At 42.7% G+C, this 24,908-nt stretch overlaps 1 long non-coding RNA gene across 2 annotated transcripts in view; it reads right to left on the bottom strand.

The window, feature by feature from the left end:
- Positions 1 to 4,775: 4,775 nt before the first annotated feature.
- The window catches only part of LOC127384051 (uncharacterized), a 46,869-nt gene continuing 26,736 nt past the window's right edge, over positions 4,776 to 24,908 (bottom strand). Inside the window, exons 3-7 of one of the 2 annotated variants that reach the window (XR_007889358.1) lie at positions 22,999 to 23,093; positions 11,796 to 11,935; positions 11,047 to 11,132; positions 10,791 to 10,890; positions 4,776 to 5,789 (exon numbers count right to left, since the gene is read on the bottom strand). This is a non-coding gene — a long non-coding RNA (uncharacterized LOC127384051). Of the gene's footprint in view, positions 5,790 to 10,790; positions 10,891 to 11,046; positions 11,936 to 22,998; positions 23,094 to 24,908 lie in introns of both variants that reach the window. The other variant, XR_007889357.1, reaches the window with a different exon arrangement.

Raw genomic sequence — 24,908 nt, 5'->3', positions numbered from 1 at the left:
CTCATCCACAGATTAAATACACAGGCTCCTTTTAATAAACAAATCAATACATTTTAGATAAATGGTTAGTCCCTTGATTTAGGCTGGTTTCCATTTTTATATCTAGAGGCTTGATTTTGGATGACCAGGTTTGAAAACACAAGCCTTAGCTGTAATCTACTCCTCCAATGTGTTTAATTTTGACACAAATGTGATTTTTTCCTTCAGAAAGTACACAGTTGTCAGAAGAAATAAGTTTGACCCTCCAAAAAAGAGTTGTCCTATCTCTGAAAATAATTTCAATGGAAATTTTTCTGCCAAGCTAGTAATTTGTAAGAGATAAAAAAGAATGAAAGACATGCTTCACCACCACTATGTGGACAGAGCCAAGCTATTTAAATTCACTTAATTTTCTAGTTTATGTCCTAATGCATACTCTTTGATGCATAAAATCCTTATTAATTTGTTTGATAAACAAAGGAATAGTGCTTTCATTTTTATCGGGTACATTGATTTTTCTCCATGACCTCCAGATTATCAACCACAAACCTCATCTGATTTTTCTTTCCCTATTATCTGTTGAAAGTTAATCGCCATAATTATTCTTCAGTCAGTTTGCTGCCCGTGGTGAGGGACTGAGAGCAGAAAGTAAGAAGGGAGATGTTGAAGCCTGTTAGGTCCAGCTGCACTTCAAATATCTATAAAACTCCAGACGATGCCTCTGGATCCTGTGGGTCGTGTAAGATTTGCTGCTGCACCAAACACAAGTTAAGGCTTGATGTAGAAAATATTGGCTAAAGGTTTACAGGCTCTGTGAGGGTGGGTGTCAGGCTGGATGACTGTCACAGCCTGGCCTGGCCTCAAAGGCTTTGACCACAAATGCATAGAGCAGGGGAATGGTGTCTGTCACCCTGCACTTGGCTTGGCCCTGGTGGGCGATGTAGGAGGAATGAGGAATTCAGGGTGTTTTGCACTCTCTGGCCTGTGGAGCCACCAGTCCCCCAGCCACCCTGAGGGATGGATCAGCTGCAGCACCTGGGGCTTCTCCTCCACTACTGCTCTGCTAGGGGTGACTGGGCTGGAGCTGCTGCAGCTGCTCCACACCTTGCACCTACTCACTTGCCTTAAGGGTCCCTTGGGTGCCTGGGACACCTGCTCAACTGCTCCTTCACACTGGAATGGAGGGGCAGCGAGGTGACTCCAGCCCAGGGGATGGTCTGCCTTGGGGTTTCATAGAATCACAGACTGGTTTGGGTTAGAAGAGACCTTAAAGATCATCTAGCTCCAATCCTTCTGCCGCGAGCAGAGACACCTCCCACTAGACACATTAACTCCAAGCCCCATCCAACCTGGCCTTGAACGCTTCCAGGGATGGGGCACCCACAGCTTCCCTGGGCAACCTGTGCCAGTGTGTCATCATCCTCACAGAAAGGAATTTCTACCTAATATCTAATCTAATCTGAAGAAGTTTCCCCTGCTTCAGATGTGCACTTGGGCAGACACAGCCCATGGTGTCCGGGAGGGCTTTGAGGAACCCCACGGTGTCTTCCAGCCAGCAAGGCATGGTCGGCCTTGCGGCAACAGCGGCAAGTTGTGGTCCCCAAGCAATAGTAAATGGCCTGAGATCCTGTTCCTCAGTGGAGAATTCTTGCTGTGCAGCTTGGTCCTGGCGTGGTCAGCAGAATTGCCTCATTTGGCATTTGGTCAGTGGTAAAGGACAGCTGCTGGGGCTGCTTGCTGGGGAAGGAATGGATGGTGGGGGCACCACATCCCAGCTCCTTGGCTAAAACTCTGTGTCTGGTGCTCCCCTCTGATGTGGTTTGTGCTTTGCCAGAAATGCTGCAGCTGCTGGGACTAGAGCAGCTGTCTGGGAAAGAAGGAAACTGAACTCAGATCATGCAGATCTGCAACAACATCTCTTCATTCTTGCCCTTTTTAAGGCATTGTCAAGCACCTCTGAGTTCTTCTGGAAACCATTGGTGGTTCAGAGGAATGCAAGAATCTCCTGCCTTTTGGGGGAATAACCTGGGCTCTAAGAGACAAACTCTGATGGTCTCTGAGGGCACCTACATGCCATGGCAGAAGACTGTACCCATGGCAGCAGACAGACCCCCTCCTCTGTATACAAAAATGTTGTCAGTGGTTGGCTGGTGGTTGCTGTGTAGGTGGTTTAACTGATACTTGGCATTAGGCCATTTGGACACACCTGCATTGGGGGTCTAAGTGTTTGGAAAGCTAAAAAGAACAGACAATTTGGGATATGTTTCCTAAATAGAAGCAGCTGGAATGGAAAACCTCTTGAGTCACTAAATTCAGTATCACAGTGATATTGAATCAGAATATAATCTGATTTGGGTTAAAATCTGAAGAACAGAAATATTAAAGTTCCCCCTCAGGACCTAGGCTACTGATAGGAAGATGATGAGCACTTGGCAAAAAAGAAACAGAAGAGAAACACTAGATAAGAACTGCAATGAGCTTTATGAATAGCAGCAAACCACATCTAGACCCATACTGTGTGATTCAGATGTGTTCACTGAGTTCATATGCCTTGCCTGGGAAATTTTACTCTTTTCTCCGGCTCAGGACTCTGACTGAGGCAAATTTAAACTGTTGCTTTGAAGAAAAATGTGGTTCTTGTATAAAAGTCAGAGTAGGGTGTTGTGAACTGTTGTGCAATGAGGACAGACTGCATTTGTCCATGCTACTTTTGCCAAGAGATTATAAGTTCATAGAAACAGCCAGTGCCTTTACAGTTTTCCTGGAGCTTAGTGAGGCTACAGCTGCATTAAAAATTAAATGGAAAGAGCAGTCATTACTTGTAGGCAAACACAATGAATGAGCAATGATGGGCTAGCCAGGTCTTTGAGGACATAAATCTTTCTGTCAGAGACAGCTGAAGGACTTTGTAACCATATGATTAGTGCTTGTGTTTTGGTTGGATTGGAATGCAGTTAAGGATGTTGTGGGTTCACATCCACTTGCTGCAGGTGGTGAAAACCAGAATGAGCAGGATCCTACACAGCTCAGGAGCTGGTCTAATAACTATGGACAAAACAACTACCAGGACTCCTACACCATGAGAGGAGAGAAAAAGGAGACAGACTAAAGTGGAATGGCAATCAAAGTATTTCCTTATCCACCAGCCTCTATTTGTACTTTTTAATGTATTTTTTGATGCAATATTCCCCAGCTTGCATTCTCTCTCTCTTTTTCTCTCTTACAATCAGTTTGTCACGGACTTTGCACTAACTTGAGCAGCAGCTGAAGCTGTTCCACCAGAGCCAGCTCAGGTCCAGCCCAGCTGTGAGCCACATGGGAAGTCAGAGGCTGAGGAAAGCAGAACTGGTTTAAATCCAGTTTGATTGCCATGGCTCCAGTTCAATGGCCTCAGGACAGCAGTAGCAGTTATGTTAATAAGATCATTGCTAAGACCTGAAGTGTTGTATGAGAAAGTAGTGAAGGGTGTTCTCCTAGGAGAATTGTACCAGTTCTTCTTCCCTTACCCCTTTAATGACAAGGCATTTGGCATATGACGTATTACAATGGACAAAGATGAATGACAGAGAGAATGTTCTTAACCTTCCAAGACATACTCAAGTAGCTAGTTTCCTTTTTCTAACCCTTAAAGATCTGAAGATGTCTCTACATAAACATAGACAGATTGAGGCCATTTACTGACCAGTATTCACAGGACTAAATTTTCTATAAAGTAAATTATTGTCTGTCATCAATAGTGACTTCCAATTAGCTGAAAGAAGGCTGTAAATGTTCAGAAAGTACATAAGCATAAAAAATTAATATTCTGATCAATAATACAACAGGTCATAGTTGTCTTCATACTCTAATGTACCAGCACATATTTTTTCTAGATTATTTATTGATGTTTCCACAAATCAGCATAACTAATCAGTGGGAAAACACTCTCTGCATACACATGTCACTGCTTAAAACCACAGTCAGCAGATCTGGTAGGGAGTCAGTGGGGAGCCCGCTATAGCTAAGGTGATAAGAAGAAGAGTAGTGAGCTCATTTCAGCTATAAATTTCTTTCTTACTCACTTTCCCCTGATTGCTCCTGATCATCAGATAGTCTGGGGTGCCACAATTGTATGTGTCCTGACTCATTTGAGATTGTAGATGTTTCTTTGCCCAAAGCTTGTCTGGAGCCAATGTGGCAAGATCTGCAGCACTTAAGGTGCACAGGCTTCATAGTCTGCAGCCCAGAAAGAACCTGGCATCACTCTTGGTTGCCTGGATCTTCCTGTCTTGAAGGAGAAGATACCTATTTACATATGAGACATATGTGTCAAATAGCTTAGCCACTTGCAACTCTAGTGGGAATCTTTATGTTTTTGAGAAAAAATGAAAATTTTGAAGACAACATAATCAGCTGCTTCACCCTAACCTAAGGAAGGAAAGTATTTTTCCATCAGCTTCCACCAGAAATACTGCCTGGTTCTTGCTCTTCACTACAATAGGAGAGGCAATTCTAAACTGCTGTCTCTCCAGATGTGTGGAGAGATGGGAATTTTATCTCCCCAAAAGCAAGATATCATAAGACAAAGAGTTCTGCATTTGATCATACCATCCTGATCTGTCTGCTCAGTCTGTCACCCTGAATTCTCAACACCTCTTCTCACAAGCATCTCAGTCAAAACTCTGTTGTTCAGTATTTCTGTGTGAGCAGGAAAAAAGAGATGACATCATAAATGTCCTAAACTCTCCTAATGCTGAAAATCTATCCCATTGTATTCTACAGTTACAGAAGAGACAAGAGTTATGTATCATTATTGAAGCCCTTTATTGACTCTGTAACACTCAGACAATGGTAGAAACCAGCTGCTTTATCTTCTGAGCATCAATAGCTTGACCTCTGTCACTGGCCTTTATAATTCAGTTATTTTTAGGGCTGTTGGTTTTTTTCTTTCTGGCTAGGAGATAGCACAGTCTCTCTGATGAACTCAGAATCTCTTCCTGAAGATGTCTCAGGTTAGGAAGTTCCTGCTTTCCCTGGAGCCATGGGCTTAGGTCTCAGCATGACTGACTCATGTTTTCTGTCCTTGGCCTGACCTCCACACGGTCTGAGAGGGTTCAGGGCTCTGCAGCACAAGGGAAACCACACTTACCCCATGGCCTCTCCTTGACCATGTAATTGCCCATGCTTATTGCTGTGTCACCCGTCAGTGCACCATGCTGCTGGTGTGTCCTTCATCCCTGGGCAGTAGGGAGTGGGGGTCCCAGCTTACTTTCCCCCATCCTACCTCTCCACTGGATGTGATAAGGGAGCCTGGGTACTTCCTGGGTGTAGGGAGATTCCTTGGGCTTGGTCTTTTCACGCAGGTACTAGAGGGGAGATTCTTGTCTTCATTCAAGCACTGAGTAGCTGCAGGCACAAACCAACCGATTGTGTGGGGAAGAGTGGGGGATGGTCTTTCACACAGGCCCTTCAGATGGGGTGTCCTCTTGCTGTGCCAACACGTTAGAAATCAGTTGTGCAGAGGGGTTTTCCCTGTGCACTGTGAGGAACATTTCCCCCCCTCCCTTCAGCTTTGCATGCCTCCTGACCTTCTGCCTTTTATCTTCCAGCCTCCAGGCAGCTGGATTTCATAGAATCATAGAATCATAGAATCCTATTTGCAGCAATGCACTCCAGGATGAGCAGCTCTGTAAGATACTGCCACTGCCACCAGCACTCACTGCTTGCAGGGGGTCAGTCCAGGCTGCTGAGGGTGACAGCACCAGCCAATGGTGCTGAAAAGGTAGGATAGCAAACATTGAGTTCTTACAGTCTCCTTGGGCAAAAGAATTCTGCAAAAGAAAATCTTGTAGTTATCCTCTCTGGCATCACCTTGTTCCCTGTTTTTTTATGAGGTACCTGTCAAAAAGTATTTCTGATGGGCTGCTATAACATGCCAAAATTTCTTTATATCTGATGCTTTAAGTTTAACTATATTTATCTTGCTTACGAAAGCTGATAAGTGATGCAGCCACAATAATGCCAGCAGAAATTGCACAGCAATTTTACTCGGGTTCTTTTCAAGTCAGTGGAACTGTTAAATGAGATTAGTGCAGCAGAAGGGTTTATTGCGGCCGTGAGAAACCAGATAGACACGTATCACAGAGAACCAGGGATAGACTAAGAGGATCACATACAGAGACATTGTGCCAAGGGGGTATTGGCAGGATAACATAAGTGCATCTTTTAGCTCTGTGGAGCTGTGTCTTACTGTATTTCTGATACGGTTCTCCACTCATCCCAACAGTCTTTCCTTTTCCTTCTCCAACATTTCATTTATCTTTCAGTGCCTTATTCTGACACTGGTCACGCTCATAGCTTGATGGGGCTTATCAGGAGCAGTGGGGATCTGGAAACAATGGGCCCTATTATTCTCCTTGCAACCCTTAGCCCTAGAAAAGCTGTGTGTTGGTGGCTATCACTTTCTTTTGTTAGCTCTGTTTTCTTTATTTAGAGAAGATGCCTTAGCAGGACTGTAACTCACTGCTGAAGTAACATTCTTCAGAGAGAGAAATCAGCACTTTCCCATATACATGCAAAGTTCTGTTGTTATGTATGTTATATAGATCACAAGTTTTGTGTATATATATACATATATATGTTTATATATGCAAGTCAGTGTCGGCCACTATCTGGGACTGAACCAGAAGCTTCTGAAACAAAGAGCATCTTATGTATACATGCAAGCTTAACAGCAAGCTGCTGCATAAATTCCCATTCTCTTTGGAGTGGACATAATTAACAACACCCCACATAAGGACTCATGGAGATGTTGCTCTGAGGTTCCAGATGGGATGCAGTCCTTTTCTCCCCATCTGAGTAGAAGCCCAGCTCGTGCTCAGCTCATTTCCTAAGATGTACTTCCTACGTGCTGTGAAAGACTAGTCATATTTCAGCCCTGGTGACAGGCAAAGGGCAAAGCTAGAAGTGTGTCCAGCTACCAGGTGGAGCAGCCAGCTAATTTAGCTCCATCGGCAGTGCAAACTGATAGACACAATGAAGACATAAGGAAGGGAGGAGCAGCTGGACAGTAGACAAGCCTGTGAGCCTTCCAGCTCTCTGGAACATGGTTTGAATTTGTTCCAGCCATTCAAAATGATCTTTCGCTTCTTGGCAGAAACTCACAAAGTTTCTTTGCTGAGCTAAGAGAGCACAAGTCTTCATTGTGCATGGACAGAGGCAGACACTGGTCATTTGATTATTGTTGTTGAGAAAATAAGTGAGTGCAATGTTGCAAATGCCACTGGAGGAAGTGAGAGGCTCCCTCATGAGAAGGCCTTGGATGCTGTTTGTATCCAGAAGCATCCTGAGATTAAACCATAATTCTCTGGCTGAGTGACCATCCCGGCACTCTGATATGTTGTCTTTTAACTGCACTCAGGAGGCTACTGATGAAAGCAAAGCATTTCCTTACCTCCCTACCAATACACTTTCCTTCTGTATTGTCAAGGTTTCCTTACAGATACATATACTTTGCAGCTTTCCTCTGCAGACCTTGGGAAAGGCCTGTACCCACACCTAATAAGTTGCTTTCTGTACCCCAAATAGCGAACAAGATAAACAGGAGAAGGATTATTCTCCAGACTTTACAGATGGTGAACAGAGGCACAGATAAACCACACAACTTGCCTGTGGTTATCCTGGAAATCTGTAACGGAGCCAGGCCTTGAACCAAAATTATTTCTGGTGTCCCTGTGCCAGATGGCAACCACAGTCTGGCCCTTCTCTCTGAAGGTACATATTTGTAGGGTTTTAAGGTTGGAGGAATGATCACCTTATCTAGTCTGACCTCCTCTGTGTCAAGACCAAGAATTTCTTTGATCAAAGCATATTTTACAGGATAGAATACAGTCTTGATTTGAAGACACCAGGATATAGAGAATAATTTTACAACTTCCCTCTGTGCTCTTTTCCAATGGTTAATCATCTTTACTGCTAACTTATTTTTCATATGACTGAGTCTGGCTTTAATTTGTTTCCTGTGATGCTGCTTTTCTGGTAGATTAAAGGGCCCTTCACTATCTATGTTTTCTTCCTCTCCTCTTCACAGACATTTTTTCATGTGTCTGGAAGAAGCACTCAGGTTGACAAGTTACTTGCTGTCAAATCCTGGGAATGTTTATCTTCCACTTTGTGTATGTCTTTGGTATTTCACCCCCTTTTTTCATAATGTAATAATTAGAAAGCTTTGAAGAAAACTGAGGGGGGGAGAATGAAGAAAGTCAGTAAGTAATATCCTTTACTTTTTTCCACGTGCAATGAGGAACATGGAGCCAAAACAAGAGAATTGACAGCGCTGATGCAACATTCTGCTCTCTTTCATTTATTGAGTGACACCATTTGAAACTTCTGTTGGGAGTCACCTCACGTTAAATTGGAACACCAGCAGAATATCTACTTCAGGAAACTGCATATGTGGAACTCCAGTTCTGGTTTGACAAGCCAGCGTTGCAATGAGGCTTCTCAGTCTGGGGTGAGAATATGTTGTGAACTATTTCTGATAGGAGGAAAGTCCCATTTACTGAAGCATAGACTTGACAACACACAACTGGTATTACATAAATGGTGTTTTCTTGTGGGCTTGGTGGCTACCAATTGGGTGGCATTGGAATTATATGGCACACATAGTTGGGAAAAGGCCCAGAAAGATCCAGGAAGGTGAAAAAATGTAGAAATTGAATCATAAGTTTATAAAGCGCACGTGAAAATGCCTAGGACATTAAAAGGACCCATCTTCCCACATGGATATTATCTAGTTTGAGGTAACAAACTGTAGTTTGTGTCTGTAGAGTCTAAGGCCCCTGACTCTGTCAGAAAATAGCTCAGACCTACAGCTTTCAACAAAATCCTCTGCTTTACATGTGACCCAGAGCCCATTAGTCTGTGAGCACACAGACCACTAGCACATGCAAGATGTGAAACCAGAACACAGCGGTGCACGATGAATCAGTACTGATTAACCGCAGTTAAAAACAAAGATGTGATGTCATCAAACCTTCAGAGAAACATGTAAGAAAAATGTAAGAACGTGTAAAACCTGAATAGAAGGAGCAGAAAGGCAGAAAAAACAGAAGCTCATTGAGGTTTAACCTGTCCCAAGGACTGAAAGTGCAAGTGACTGACAGCTGCCCATCCAGCAGAGCCTCACGCAGGGAATGCAGTGCAAGAACACATGGTAAGTGTTATTCATGCTTAGCTTTAGTTAGTCTCATTCCTTTACTGTGTGTTTTGGCAATAAATAGTGATTTTGTGCTTGCAAGTTGTGTAGTGCTTTTAAGCTCAGTGAAAGGCACCCAAAGAAAAGTGACACAAAGATTTGAGTTATGTAACAGTGAAGTTATATGAAATAAATGCTCCTATTTTTCCTCAGCCAAACTTTAAAAGCCATTTTTCATAAGGCTCATATTTTCCACCTTGTTTAAGAAGCAGAAATTAGTCTTTGCCTAATAGTGCATTTCCAGCCTGCACATCCCACCCCACAAATACAATTGTTCCCAGCCTCCACCCAGTTGCTGTTCCCAATTGATCAACTCCAATTGGCTGGATACCTGATTGCACTGCATGAATCCAGCTTGGACCAAGCTAAGGGACAGTGTAGCAGTTATCCACCAACAATGGAAGGACACAAAAACTACAGAGAGAACAGGATGAAGTGTAGGAGGTGATGCTTCCTTGTTTTCACTAATTTCCTTGATTTTGTTTCTCAGATGTTTTGGTTGCTTTTGTTATTTTCACTGTCAACAACCATTATAGTTCAAGGTGACATGGATGGTGAGTCCACACCTTGTTCTCTTCACAAAAACAAGATATGTTTGGGGTTTTTTTTTAGCCACTCAGGACTTTTTCATCCTGCTGCACTCTTTGCAGGTTGTGGCAAGGGATGCATGTTCATAGCAGTTTTGAGTCTGGGACAAAATTCAGACTGCAGGACAGGATTCTCAGAAGAAACATAATATGTGTCACAGCTGCAAGTGCAAAAAGTGAATCCCAGAGAAAGCAGCTGGAAAGAAAACTTCAACCCCTTGTTTCTTGAGGGAAGTAGCAGTGTGGCATTACCTTGTGATTTCAGATTGAATGTCTCAGAACCTGAACCTGGTTCTTTACAAAACATGATGTAAAAAAATTCCCAGGTCAGCTAGCTTAGGAACCAATCAACTTATAATCCATCACAGAAGAAGAGTTTCTCTGTTATATATGCCTATTAAAATACTTGCCACCACTCAGTCTTTGTTTTCCTCAAATGCCAAATTCACTCCTTACAGGCTCAGGCTGAGTTTTGGGGGTTTTTGTGTACTTATATAGACAGGACATTTGGAATTCAGACTTCCCAAAAGACACACAACATGTATTTCAAGCAAGAAAACAGGAACTCCTCCACAGAGCGTGTGTTGCTGGAAAACCCTTCTATGCGTTGAGACATACTTGATGTGGTCCTTTTTTGCCCTTTTTTTCCCCAGCACCTTTTAAATCTTAATCAAACTTGGGCAAAAGTAAGAGGTAAAAAGGCAAATAAACCAAGGACCCTTGAAAACTTAATAGGAAGACAATGAAAGTATCCAAAGCTCCAGATTATTCCCAAAGCCCTTAATATATTGCATTATCTACTAATGCTACAACCAATGTGATTTTGATTGGTTGAAAACAGGAAAATAATGTTAGGAAAATCACTCTACTGACTTCAGGAAACACAAAAGAAAATTTAAAAGATACAGGAAACAATTTGCCTAAAAAATGCATTTCTAATCCAATTTTTACTTCTGTGGTTATCTTGTTATCAGACAGATGAAACTTACCATCTGCAAAAACCTGTTTATTCTTCAAGGGAGTAAACAGTCCTCTCTTCATCTCTGTTTTTCAAACATCAGGTGAGAAATACAGCAGATGCTTGCTGCCCTGGAGAGGAAAACCAGAGTTGGAGCTGAGGAGGTGTTTCCAGTGTGCAGTAAAGTGCACAGGAGGCAAAGGTGCTGGGAATTCAGGCTTAGATCCAACAAGGTACATCATATGCTTTACTTCAAGCAAAAATTTTAGTTCAGTAAGACTACTTACGTGCTTCAAGGTGGACATAGATAGAAGTATCTCTCTGCAGGCATTGGAGCTAAGGTTGTACAAAACCAGAATTTCAGTTTGAAGGGCTGTGGCAAAAAACACATAAGGGGGAAATAAAGTCATTCAATGACAGTTATGAGTAGATTTTGCCTACTCAGTACAATTGGGTAAAACTTCTTAAAAGTGCCTCTGGTTTTAGGTATTTCACTACTGTAGGTGTATTTTCTTGGCTTGATATCCAGCAGCCAAAGGCAGAGGGGCTCTGTAGGACTTAGGGGTATAAAAAGATTGCAACGTGCTCTGGAGCAGCAGATGTAGCTGCTATTGAAGACAGGAGGTTAAGGTCCTATAATCTACATTTCTGTAGGAACCTGTGAACTCATAGGCATTTCAGAGTGTCTTTCAGGATTCCAGAAGTCTTTTGAAAATAGGTTTCACTGCTCCCTTTGAGGAGAAAGAAAAGAAAGAGTTATTTCCATTATCTCACAAATTATAAATAGATTTAAAGGGAAGCAAGGATCCAAGCTCAGGGCTGACAGGTAAAATGCAATTTAGACTTTTGTTGATGCTGATGGAGGGTCCATCCTTAGGGATTTCCTTGGTGTGACACCAATTTCTTCATCCATAAGGGAATAGCAGGGAAGGAAGGGAACACTTTGCTGTAACTTATACAGGAGAAAACAGAAAGATGATGTGTGAGTACCATCCAGTACAGGGGGGAATTAAACTAATATACACTTTAAATGTACCTCTTTGTAAATCTCATGTCAGCATCAGCTTCTTTAGAGAGGGAAGAAATCTAAAAAAACATGATGCCACCTTCTGTCGTGGGTTCATTTTCCATCAAGGCAGTGCTGTCTTGCTGGGTAAAAGAAGATCAAAATTCACCCTGTATTAATAAAAAACATATTAGAATGTGACCCAACATCTGCACAGGTGAAACCAGCACAGGTGAAACCAGCCTGTGCAAAAACAGATCCTAATTTAGGTCTCTTCTCTTATTAATTGCAGCAGTTTTGCTAGGGAGGGCAAAATCCCATCACAAAATCCTCTGGGTAACAAAGCCTTGCAGCTCTGCTGGAGCAGGAGAGCTGAGGAGGTTACAGGAGGACACAGCGAAGCCAAAGGAGGTCACTGGATGAGTCATTCACAGTCAGGTATTCGCAGCTACTATTTCCTGGTTCCCATCACCAGACAACACTTGTCTTAGCACATTATTCCCAAAGTGCAGACTTTGGATGATCACAGACCACCAATCATGCTCTCCGAGACAAAGATTCACACAAGCTGGTGAACTCCTGCTGAACATCCTCCCCGTGCATTGCTCTTCCTTGCTATCAATATGAGTCTGACATAACATGTTGCTAAATGAGATCAGGATAACAACAGCCATGGGAGGTCAATAAATTCACATGTTGTATAATCAAATATGTGCCTCGAACAGGTAGATTCTCGCTTTATGAGATCGTGGGAGTTAACTTTCATTTAGCAGAAATAAGTATTCAGCCAACTGAGGCCCTTCTCTTTTACATACAGATAGGCTCCTCTGTTCATCTACATTCTATAAAGCCTTGTTATTCTTCCATGTTTATCAGATCTGTGATATCGAGGAGAAGAGAGAATGTGTGTGATATTTGCCAGCTGAATTCCATCTGTGTTTTCTCTTCAGAGATGGAGTTGCAAAGGCTACATCCTATCTGCTGTCACACCTTCTCCTGACATAAGAAGCTGAGTCTAAAGTTTGGCCAAAGTGATGGAAAAACAAGATCTCTTTTGTACATCACAACTGCTTCCTTACCTACACAAAAGTGGCATTCTTCTTGTTCTGGCATGCATGATGTATTGTTGCACTGTATCATGATTTTCCTATTAAACAAAAGGAGTCTGGCCAAAATTATTTCAGAGAAGTATTTTGGTTTGTTTTTAATTGGATTCTGGGCAGGTATGTGTGTGTTGGGTTGTGTACTGGAGCAGAAGCAGGGAAATTGCAATTGACAAGTACAAGTACTGTGTGATTACAATAGAGGATATGACCTCACAGCATTTCTGGGAGGAGAAAAAAACACCTACCTGAAGAAAAGCCCAATTTTGTTGCTCTTAAAGTGATTGAGGCTTTGCCATTCATTTCACCACAAGCCCTAAGGGACTGAGGAATTTAAGTTTCTCAGGATAACACCCAGGATGGAGCAACATTATTGCAAATCAGCAAGACTCGGTAATGTTTTCTTGCCCTAACATTTAGAGTTCTGTGCTCTTTGGGTCCGGCAGCTGCAACATTTCTGGTAAAGTGCAAACCACATCAGAGAGGAGCATGAGACACCCCACTTTTAGTCAAGGAGCTGGGAGGTTTTGCCTGGTCCATTCACTTTGTAGCAAGCAGTGCAGAGCAGCCATCCTCTTCCACCCCTTTCCCACAGGAGTCACATTACTCCTGAGGCCACAGAGCACTGAAACCTGTGAGGGGCTGGGGTTGGTGCCCAGGAGTCCTTCCTGAGCTTCCTCCTTCTACCTGGTGTGAAGCAGGTGTATGTGCCCAGCAGCTCATGAAGCAGGGAGGGAGCAGGAAGGGCCAGCACTGCCATTTGGCTCCAGACCTCCCCAGCAGCTTGTCTTTCACCACCCTGGAAGATTTTCCACATATATTTACAAACATTTTATTAATTTACCTGCCCGTTATCCAACATTGAAAGTGTGAATTACATTAAAAATTTTACAGATGAAGGTACTTGTTGCATGGATAGAGGCACTGGAGGAGTACTCTGACTTTGTGCAGTGCATCCTTCTCATTTTAGCAGAAGCATAATATCTTCAGATTATTTTCAGGGGCACACACACTCTTTGATGATTAAGCAGGTAATAAATACCAGGTACATACACAGACATATCAACATACAGGTGGCTAGTGGACCTCATATGAACAAAAATGCCCTTAATATCTGTAAAATAGCTATGCATCTATGGGTACTGCAAACTCTGCTGTGGTCCACAGTCATACGAATTAACATCTATCCAGAAAATGTGATTAATTATGAGCAGCTTGCACCGATCTTTTCAATGAACAGTTTGTGACATTATGGGTTTCTGTTGAAAACTAGGTCTGGTTACCAGTGTGAGCACACACATGCACATGTATGGTTTATTTTGAAACTGTAGATATGTCAAAATGAGGTTCAGTGGGTACTAACTAGTTACAAATTTTTATGTATATATGAGTTTTTTATTCCTGGTCTTCTAGGAATACGTAGATGTGGGTTTCACAGATTGCTCTCCATAGTTAGATTGGAACTGAACTCATTTTGGTCATGTACAAAAAACCACCTAAGAGAGGTGTTTGGTCTCCCCGCAGGGCCAGAAGAGTGCCTTCACCCCATCCTGTTACTCATCTCTGAGGTATCCATCTCTGTTGACTACTTGGTTAGATGAGATGCCTTTTAGATAGTGGGTATGGAGCTAACTAACTGGCTGAGGCTAAGGTAACACCTGTAAGTAACTGATGATTTAACTGGAGAGTTGGTCAAGCTTTCTTAAAATCCTCCTCTGATCTCTTCCCTCTAACTTTGCTATAGCACGATGACCTGACATACAACAGATCTCCTGCTGTTAGCCAGGCAGCCTGGAAGAATCTTGCAGTACAAAGAGAAGCCAATTGACTAGTTACTGAGCTCCACTTGCTCAAAGTCAGTCCCTTGTGCACAGGCAAATAATTTTGTGTTGTGACCCCTATGAAGTCCCACAGGCAAAGTAAGGTTGTCCTAGGAGCCTTTCATGGTCAAAATGAAGTCTTCAGAGCTGCTGGGAAACTAGCAAACTCGGGAAACGTCCCATATAAGCATAAGGTGTTGATTCATGTATTTATGGTGGAGGATCAAATGACCTCCTCTGAGAAGGGGTTATGTGCTAGAAGTACAGGAGGTCAACACAGAGAGTTTGGGAAGGATTCCCACGGGACCTAGTCTCAGAGGCATAAAAATGCAAACAATCCTTGAAATAAAATATGAGTCAAAAAAGGATGGAAATCAAGTTAAGGAGCCCAGATAGCTCATGAGTAGTTTAAGCACATGCCAGGCCCAGAGGCAACTCCTAAGTTGCCAGCATCATTGCCTGCAGATTTTGCAATGGGTCGTACACTTCAGGGTAGCTAGAACCCTACCCTGGATTCAGATCCTATGAGAATTGCTGCTGAAGGACAATAGCTTACAGTAGCTGGAGGCATGGGAGTAATATCCAGTCTCTATCAGAATTTGTTCTTAAGCACATAAGTCCTGGCTTGCCAGCCCTAAAGCATGGTATACAATCTTCTATGAACTGGTAGAGTGTGAGCATTGGCAGGGCAAGCTCCTCCACAATTCTGCCACCTCCCCTTAGGGCAGCACTTCTCAGCATGACGAGTTCAGTCTTTCTGCCCATTCCAGCTTTGGCATCTCTTCTCTCAGCAGAAGTTCTGGTTCTAGTTGTTGTGCATGTGAGTTATTCCAACACACTCGCCCCCAAAAGTTCCTCACCTGACAATGGCTTTGTGGTGCCAGCCAAAGCACATCACAAGGATGTTTCCTGCCTTGGAGATCTGACAAGCTAAATAGACAACACAAAGAGTAGGAAGAAGGAAGGATTATTATGGTGAACCAACATAGCAAGAGATTAGCAGATTCCCTCCCAGTCACGCAGCAAGTCAGCAGGACAGCTGGAACAACGTCCACAATTTCTGTACCCCTTTCTTGCTCCTTGAACACAAACATCTCTCCTTTCTCTTTTTGCTAACATGAATGATGTTGCATTAACGATGGTTATCAAATAAAACATTGAACATCAATCAAACAACATCCTTCAGTCATTACAGATGTGGGCTGAATCTCTCCCAAACTAACTGAAGGCTGCAGATTCCAGCAGGTGGGAATTGCTGAAGCTGGCCCATAAAAGCCCAGGCTGTACGAGCTACCTGAACTGACGAGAGTTGGATGCACAGACTGACCTAGCTGAACTGCTGAGTGCTTTTTCATAGTGGTGCACTATATATGGTAGAACATATCTTCAAATTAATTTCAGCATTATGGCACTTAAATCTACTTGGGCATCTAGGTCTCCCTAAATGGCAAGACCTTCAATGGCTGCTTTTTGGGGATCATCAATATCTTCAAAAATTTAACCCATAAAAGTGTGACTATGGCTGCACAGGGAGTTAGCAGCAGGACCAGAAGTGGAGGTCAGTTCTTACAAGGTTTATGAGAAGCTCTAATCACAGAAGTGACCGACTTGTCTTGATTCTTTCGTATTTCAGATCAAGACAACACCTGTCTCATTCTCAAACCCTGACACAGCAACTCTCATATTTCAGCATGGAGCTCAGCTGAATCCGCAGTTGCATCTCTAATATAAATAACTGACATATTTCTAGTCTAGCCACTTAAAATAATACAAATTTAATGGATTAAAGACCTGGGGAATGACAATACATTAAATATACCATTATTTTTCTGGTATTCTCATGCAGTAAATTGCTAAGCTTTATCTAAATGGCCCCCGGAAAGAAAAGATGTTGAGTCAGGTCCCAGAGTTTGGTTACACACTGTGTGCAAAGACAATAAGGGCAACCACAAAGGTCAGCCAGGAAGGAAAAATATCTGGGTGGTAAAAGGAAGGTGTGACCAGCACATGCAAGCACCTGGCTGCTCATTTAACCTTAGCAGGTCAAGTCATCCTGCCTTTACCCATGGACCTCCTTTGCTATTTCCCTGGGAGGGTCCAGGATAGTGCAACCCTCTGCTATTGCACTCCTCTTGACACGCAGCCTTTCCTTCTTCTGCCTTGTGAGTGACCCTTCTCTTCAGAAAATAGAGGTTTGCACTGTGGAGCGGATGGCCTGGACATCAGCACACGGATATAACCAGTAAACAAATCCTCCAGAGAGGCTGGTTTAGTAGTGTCATTGTTATCTTCAGCTAATGCCTCCCTAGTAGCATTTTCAGTGCTGGTCCTAAACTGCACAAGCTGGACTAAATCAAGAACAACAAGCCCATCTCCTTCTTGCTGTGCTGACACTTGTCTAGGAGTCTCCCCAGGGTGTTGAACCAGTAGAGTCCTCTTCTTCCAAACAGCAATAATAATGGAAAGGAATATTAGCAGAGTTTGGACTGGAGTTTAACTCAGGATAAAGATGCAAATGTTGGAGCAGCAGGGCAGGCAGCCAAGGCCTCTTTCATAATTGGGTGGGTACAGCAATGTATGTGGGAAGAATGGTATGCCTCAAACGTCATGCAGCACAGAGAACATCCAGCACAATGTTGGCTCAGCTCTTGCTGGCACCATCTTATGGCTGCTGTTGTTTGAGGCTCCTGGGTCAGACACAGCCTGGGCAAAGGTCTTGTACCCACCAAGAGTGGGTGAACTCTGCGTGCAGCTATGCTCAGTTTGGTGGGCTGCATGTTGGTGTTGTTGGTTAGTTGCCCATTAAGGTGAACATCCAAGCAGGTGGCTGCAATGGCTCCTGGCCCACTGTCCTCCCTTCCTTCCTCCCCATGAATGTCCTCCATGACAAAACCTTTCCATGCACTGCCAGCCAGGAGAGGAAGAGTGAAAAGGTGTTTGGAGAGATGCAGAGACATTTGTGAGTCAACTGTCCATGATCTGGATCGCAGCTTTTATCTCCCATTCAGCTGTGAATTACTCACTTAGAAAGTGCCACATGGGGGGGTGGAATTTGAACAGCAGCAACAACAAAAACAGGGGGAAAAACCTGCTTGTATAAGATCGGTGGAAAACCAGAGGCCCGTGGCACTTGCATGAAGAAGTGATTTTATACACAGCACAAGGCATGATGATCCCTGATAGATTTAGGATTTATGTTGAATTTTCTTGCTCCTGTACAGGAGGAACTTGTACTCGTTGCACCTTGATCCTCTGAGTTAATTTTACCTCATCAGAAATGACTCCAAGTTTTTTGTCTCAGAAACTGTTTTAAAGGAATGATCGCAGAAGGTCCAATTCTCCCTCAAAATTACAGGGATCAAAGAGGTGTAAAGCTAATGTAAAGAGGAAAAAATTCTTCAACAGCCAGAGAAGACCATTATGATTGTTTAGAATGGCTTTCTTCATGAAGTATAGGATTTGACCTGATAGTTTGTGAGGCTGTGGAACACTTTGATAATAAAGATCAGACGTTCCCCAAGCCTGATAGCACTGTGCACCAAAGGAGTGATAAGCACACCTCTTCCATAAACCTTTGCCCCAGTAATGGAGCCCATAAAACAAGAATAATGCCATCTCCTAACAAGAGGTAAAGCCTCTCAACACTGTACAGCCCTGTTTGGGGCAGAAATGGAAAGCTGGAAAGCAGCTTTGACTAGAACCTTTAAATCCAAAGGTTAGCCCAGCTCAAAGAAGTCAAAAGAATCTCAGGGCTACCCAGAGAGCAGCTGTGAGTGCGTGGCTGGAGAAAATGCTGTTTTCACCTGGCCAAAGCAGCTTTTCTATGAAGATTAAGGCTCTGTGACTTAAGCTGGGATTCAATTCATTCATCTAGCTTGAACCAGTCATCCCGTCTGTTTGCAGTCCATGGGAAAATGCAAGTAGCAGCTTAGATAGTAGTAGCTTTCTCTTTGGATAGGATGATTTGCCATCTGGAGGTGTCTATCTTTACTGGCTGTAGCAGGACCATACATGACTAGGTTAGGTTAAAGGGCAAATGTTTAGATGGATAAAGGCCAGTGAGCTGATTTCCAACCTGAGGTTGTACTCGTATAACTTCATGCTCTGGTCAGAGTGCTGCATGATTTTGGATGAGGTGTCAAGCATCTAGAGGCTGATCTAAGAGTCCACCCCAAAATGGACCCCTTGTGTTTTTCTCACAACCTTGGGAAATCCATTTTATTGTAATTTTTAGGAAGACATCAGGTAGGTTCAGCTTCAGCCACTTTGCAGTACAGAGCTGAAGAATCCCCTTCTCTGGAGATATTTAGATCCTGCCTGGATGCAGTCCTGAGCCATGTGCTCTAGGGGATCCTGCTTTAGCAAGGGAGTTGGACTAGATGATCTCTGGAGGCCCCTTCCAACTCTGACAGTTCTGTTGTAGTTGTAGATGCCCAGTCCCTGGGAATGTTCAAGGTCAAGTTGGATGGGGCTTGGAGCAACTTGGTCTAGTGGTGGGTATCCCTATCCCAATGCAAGGTGGTCGGAACTAGATGATCTTTAAAGTCCCCTCCAAACTAAAACATTCTATGATTCTGTGATTCCTGAAATTAGTGTTGCCCAAGAAGATCCTGCTGTCTGCTGCTGAGGAAGCCTCCAAAAGCTAAATCAGAGAGATTTAGGTCAGATAACTCAATGAGCTTACAGTGTGGCTCATCACATTCATGCGTGATTCTACTGGCTTATTTCCTACACAAACAGTATTTTAATGAGCATTTGGCCCTTGTGATATTTATTTAGAAAGAAAGATTTCCTCTATCTTTAAACTATTTAAACCTGACTTCCCATTCTGATCACTAATTTGAGATAAAGGAGTACATAGACTTTCATGCAATGCCAAACAACTGAGTACAAAACAAGGTATCTCTGAATTGCAGAGAGGGACAGTTTGGGGACAGGCAAATCCACTTGGGCCCTTGAGCTTACACAGTCTGAGAGTTCAACCCTTCACAGTCTGCCTGCTCAACTGCACCATATAGTACCTGTATTTCCACTTTAATAAAGGTGTCCTGCTATTTCAGTTCTGATTTCTTTATGCTCATTTTCTAGAAGTAAAACAATGCTTCTTTTCTTGCACTGTTTGAAATACATTAAAGAAGTGTTCAATGGGAAATGGAACTAGAACTGCAGACTCAACCTCACCTGTGCTGTAACTCTGTATGCTGAGGGAAGAGCAGCCTGGATCAACCAGCAGCAATAATGCCTGGGTTAGGGCATGAGAAAGATACTGAAGCTGGCTCAGCTGGAAGATGCTATTGATTATTTCCATTTTTATTATTATTCTCACCAAGAAACATTGAAGTTCTGTGCATGCTTTATGTACGGTAAAACAAGTTAGCCTTCTCTGTTGCAATCTAAGTGGATTTGCCACTTGAAGAGGGGTCATCTGACAATTTTAAATGCTCAGTCTCCCCTGATTATAAATTGAAGATAATGCTTCTTCCCTCCTCCTTCTTTTCCTTGAATGTCCCATACATTCCTCTTTCACCGACTCTTTTTTTTGTCATTTGGTGGCTTTCTGTGCTGTCAGTAATGTTCCACATGAATTTAAACAAGTCTAATTATATTGGAGGGTGTCTGTGGCTGCTTTTGAATGCAGGCCCCATCTCTGTGATTACCTTCTGCCTGATCGCTGTGTACAAGCCAAGAGCTCAGCAGTGTAGGAGTGTGACAGTCTTGAGACATTTCTACAGCACCCAGGGGCAGTAAATTAATGCTGACATGACCCACCAAGCACATGGCAGCTCCATTGTCAGAGCTCGTATAACAGGAGAGATTGAATTTCACACCGCGTTTGATATTAAATCTCTCTCAAGCACAAGTTGACTTGGCTGGGTAGAAAAGATATTCAAGGATCAGCAGCGAGGGCCTCAGCAAGGGACGGTGCTAAATACTCACTGCCCTCATTTGAGGCACTACCTCAATGCCTCAGCCTGGTCTTGGTGCACAGCAGATATTACAGTTATGTCTGCCTTGCTCCTTACAGCTGTCCCACTCCAAAACCAGCAGCTTCACCAGGCCCCTTACCTCACTCCCACCTCCTCTCACTGCAGACTGCACACTCGCTGTCTCTCCCTCAGGGTACCTCCAGCATCACAACCCTGTCTCTGATCTCCTGTGTCCCCTCACCTTCTGCAATATCTCAGCATTGCTTTAGTTGTTGCTGAGCCAGGAGAAGCACATGCTCCTTTGACTGGTTGGCCAGAGGATGAATCCAGCTTGAAAGCAATGAGAGGTCACCTTCGACTTGAGCCCGACTTCTAAAATAAATTGTCCAGACTCTTCACTGATGATACAGAAAATACTCTTTCCAATAAAGAGACTATTTTCTTACAAGTTTGTAAAACACAGTGCTCAAAACATTAGAGGAAAATACTGTATTTTGAAACTGAAATGGAAAACTAGACTGAAATAGTCCAATCAGGAACCAGACAGATATAAAATTAATGCATGTACACTCATTTTCCGTTGCACTCTCCTTTACAGCCCTCATGAAGGCTACTCTGTAACCTCTCACATCTCTCCAAGTCCTGTGAAATCTGGAGCTTGATTAATGTGTTACTCTAATCACATTTGATTAGTAGCAGTTTGATTCACAGTTTACACTGAAAACTGCTCCTGATTGCTCTGGGGATGTGGGGAATCCAGATGCCTACAGAGCACTCAGTGGGTAGGTGCAGTTTCTAGTTCCATTACTCTTGGTCTGCTCTGCAAAGCCAGTCACCAACTCAACACAGACATCTATTTGCACCTGAAGATGTACATGTGCCCTTCGAATCCTTCATAGTCTTTGCTCCTGTATAGCTGATACAATTTGGGAAAACTTTTTATCCCAAAATATTCAGAGAGCTAAAATTGTTCAACCTGAAATAACCCAAAGCAAAATTTTGCTCGTAGGTTTTTAAGGAAAAAAAATTGCTTTTGAATCAACTTGCATAAATTCTGTTTTCTCACAGGACACTACATATCTCCCAGTTATTTGATATTGGGATAAGAATTTTCACTTGTACAATACTAAAGTACATTACTTTCTCTAGAAAGGTCACCAATCTTGGTCTGATGATGATATGAGATGGAGAAATGGCAGTTCCTCTTGCCAGTTTTTTGTTTCAAAGATTAATGACCATGACTGTTAAAATTCATGCTTCATTGCCAGCTTGAAACTGTCTGACTTCAGCACTTAGACCCTCGTTATACTGTTCTCCACAAGCTGAAAGCACATTTTAAAAGCTGGCACTTTCTTCATGTGAAAGTATGTAGATGTTGTAACCAATTAAAGTACTTCAGTTCCTTTGGGCTGGCTGAACACATAGAACTCTCTAAGTCCCAAACGTTTTGCCTGTGAAGGCATTTTCTTTAATTCTCAAATCATTGTAATGGTATTTGTGTCAATTATAGGCACTGAAACTGAGTGTGGCCTTTCATTATCTCCATACTGAACTCAAAGCATTTCTTGGTCCATACCAAACCCTTGGATAAACCATGACAGCAAAACTCAGGCTGATTAGTTTTTCCACAAGGGTCCCTGGATAATTCTGAATTAATTTTTGCTCTCTTTATTCCTGTGTGTACTACATTTGGCTGCATTGTAATGTGTTTTATCAGGACTTTTCTGCTTCTGGTTGACTATTGCAGTTCTCATTCCTGGCGACACTACCAATTTCAGAGTTTCCCCCAATCTTATCAGTAATATTTATTTATTTATTTATTTGTTTATTTATTTATTTATTTATTTAATTTCCACTGATAGAAATCCTGGCAAATGCTCACATGGTTCCTATTGCCACATCTCACTTCCAGAAACACCCCTGTTTAATAATCCCCCACTGACAACAGCTTTTGGGGAGCTGTCAGTGTGAGATGGTTCTTACTGCATGCCCACAACTCTCAGTGGTCCCTGTGGAAAATGGGATCCTCAGCCTGGTCCTCAGGATGATGTCAAATAAATGTATTAATAGTTCTGCTGGATATTAAAAACACATTGCTCAACTCTGTGATCTGATTGTAAAGACTGAGTGGCTAAGCATGAGCAAAAAAAAGGAGGGTTTCAGGACTTTTTAACATAGTTTTCCTAGGATTTTTTGTTTATTTATCAATACCTATTTCACATATTTTTTAAATCCTTGCAATATGTCATAGTGACATGGTGACATGGTGCTTTAACAGTGGCATCAGTACCATTCCATCAACAAATATATTCTGTGTAGTCCTTCATTTCTGCAAAGATTACATTAACTGGGTTACATCAAAGGAACTCCAGATCTGTCTTACCATTGTGCTCCTTTGGACAGTCCATAGTTGGTGTTTCACTGTCTGTGAACTGTTCCACAGTTCTCCACCGTTCTCCACAGTATAAGACCTTCTGCCTGCTCAGGGAGAAAATCAGATTCATAGAAGAAAAAAAATTAGCTGTATATATGGCTTATGTGACTAAAATAACTACACTTACACATAACGAGAGAAAGACGTGTACATATACATGTACACACATAGTCCAGTTGATTTCTTTCCTTGAGGCATTTTCTCCACTGACTAATTACCAAATAAAGTGCTATTTAGGGGTGCATTTTTTTTTCACGTTTGCAATCTGTAACCTACTCTGAATCTCCCCAAGGGTCCTACATGAGCACTGGATTACTCACATATGCTCAGATACTCTTGTAGCACGTTGAGTGTCTTTACAGCTGTAAGTTAATAAATGAGAAATAAAGCCCATGTAATTCAGAGAGAAGAAAAAGAGAGCAAGAAGAGAAAGACTAAAAGAAAATAAACTTTTAAGCTAAGAAACTTGGGTTGAGAAATTCAATTCAAAAAGTACTTGGAGCTGTGTTTTTGCTCAAGGAAAAGGTGAAGTGCCAGGTCTAGACTGGGACTAAATTCAGATACAAGATATAGCAGTGCCAATATTCAGGGATGCTAGAATCCCTGAGATTCTGCTGAGGTTTCCTTCACAGAAATGTGTATCAAAGTGAGTCCCCAGAGAGCACACTGATGGAGGCTGGTAGACCCAATGCAATGCTTTTTCATTCCCAGAAATGCACAGCAAAGTAAATTCCCACACAGGACGTTGATGAAAATTAGTAGACACAATGCAGTTCATATGAAACGTCTGACTAAAACCAGTATTACTGGCAGCACAGGGTGTCAGCTGGGGCTTTTCATTCCTAGCTGGACTCATTCAGCCTGGCAGCTCTGGCTGGCTGGGCTCAGTGCAGGTGTTTTTCCACTTCTGGCTGCTATTTTTCCCCAAGAGGACAAGGGCCAGGCCCCCAGCAGCTTCCCTGGGCACAAGGTCAGTTCTGAGGGGCACGTGGAAATACAGGGGAAGACTTTGAGGCAGCCTAGCAACTTCCTGGCCTCCAGCTCATGAAAAAGTTTCCCCTGTCTGCCAAGCCCCTTCAAACTGCCCAAACACTTCGGAAATTACAGTATCTCATTTTCCTGCCTGTTGGGAAATTTGCTTCACTGTATTAACTGTCAGAAAACAAAACACACCTTTTTGGGCGGAAGATTGGTTTTTGTTCTCATTTCTGTTGAATTGCAGTAATGGACTTGGTTAGACACTGAGCAAAGATATGTGGAGTTTCAATTAGGACTCCCCATGAAGGCCCTATATCCAAAGGCAGCAAAGACACACTTCCACATTTTTGTCTAGGCTGAACACCTACATTTATACCCACTACAGGGCTCTGGCTTGCACCTCCCACCCACAGCTTGCATTTCTCCTGGATTCATGTTCTCCCATCAGTGCTATTAATGAAGTCACTTCAGGAGACTCAGGTGCTGTAGTTCTGCTTTGTGGCTTGGAGGGCCCTTCACCATCCCCAAATTAAATCCCTCTAGGCAATAAAATAGTTGGGTCCTAAGGGATTTTTTGGAAATGTGTGGTGAATGAGCAAACAGAAAATAACTTAATGCTATGTAGATCCTTCTGGCTCTAAAATTACCTTTTGTTTGGTTTATTAAGGACTAGTATGCACTAATGGGAAGTTAAACCAGCTTTTAGAAAGCCTTTGTCACACGATGTCTTTTGATACATCCAGTTAATATTTCCAAAGCATGTGTCTCTTCATGATCAGTAGTTGTCCCAGTAAGTGTCCTAGGAACAGGATGAACGGCTTTAAATACACTTAAGACACATTTTCCCCAACACCAAAGCTAGAGAAATATGGGTTTAGGAT

This window comes from Apus apus, chromosome 4, assembly GCF_020740795.1.
Source record: "Apus apus isolate bApuApu2 chromosome 4, bApuApu2.pri.cur, whole genome shotgun sequence".
Taxonomy (NCBI): Eukaryota; Metazoa; Chordata; class Aves; order Apodiformes; family Apodidae; genus Apus; species Apus apus.
This window is presented reverse-complemented; position numbering and strand designations above follow the sequence as displayed.